Source organism: Tupaia chinensis, unplaced genomic scaffold, assembly GCF_000334495.1.
Source record: "Tupaia chinensis unplaced genomic scaffold, TupChi_1.0 Scaffold000207_1, whole genome shotgun sequence".
NCBI lineage: Eukaryota > Metazoa > Chordata > Mammalia > Scandentia > Tupaiidae > Tupaia > Tupaia belangeri.
In genome coordinates this window covers 3,842,711-3,843,548 of record NW_006159682.1, presented here as the reverse complement: position 1 = coordinate 3,843,548, position 838 = coordinate 3,842,711, and the positions used below count along the sequence as shown (strand labels likewise).

Here is an 838-nt window from a genome sequence, read left to right as displayed (position 1 = left end):
GGGGCATGAGCTCCCGCGCCCCGCGCGGCTTCCGCCGGGCGCCCCGCGCGGCTCGACAATCAAAGAGAATGTTTAGAACAGTTCATAAAATGATAAAGCCTGTATAACAAAACACTGAATTCATATTATTGTTCTTAGTGCAGCTCTGAGGTTATGTGACCTAAAATTATTCTCTTCCCTTTTCTGAGCATTTTCTCTCCTGGTTACAATGAGGGAGCCAGACTAGATGGTGTCCAGGGTCTTTGCACCTCTGATGGTCTGAGGTTGCATAGACCTTAACCATGCCATGCCCCAAAACCATTAAGATAGTAAAGCACTCATTCCCAGTAATTCCTTTCCGTCTCAATGAAAGACCTTTTATATTTTTATTTATAACATGCTACTTCTAATTTTTAAAAAATCTAAAAACATTTACTTCCTTGCTGGCTTGGTTTAAATTTAGTTTGTAGTGACTTGTGACCTCTAACCTCAGAGTGGGCCCTTCCTGTGCACTGGAGAGCCTGTGTATGCATCGGGGCGTTTCCTGCACATTTAGAATGTTATATTCCCCAGAAACTCTCTCCTTCCTCCAGCACTGGTAACTCTTTAAGTGCTGCAAAATCTGCATTCTCATCTGATGCTCCAAACAACTTGGAGGAGAACAGGGCATGTGTCACTTGAGAGACAAAGGACCTCAGTTCAGAGAAGCAGTGATTCACATGTGGCCTCGCAGTCAGCTGAGGGCAGAGCTGGCCCTGACAGGCGAGGTCCTGACTTCCAGCCCAATGCCCTTCCCAATCGTTGGTGCAGCAGTCTGGTTCAAATGCTTCCTCCTGCCTGGATGAGATCATGCTCTTTC

The 838-nt window shown here is 46.3% G+C and overlaps 1 protein-coding gene across 1 annotated transcript in view; it reads left to right on the top strand.

Annotated features, from left to right (window-relative positions):
• Positions 1–838, top strand: part of SLC5A9 (solute carrier family 5 member 9) — a 30,765-nt gene that overhangs the window by 27,995 nt on the left and 1,932 nt on the right. The gene's annotated exons all lie outside the window — the stretch shown is intronic.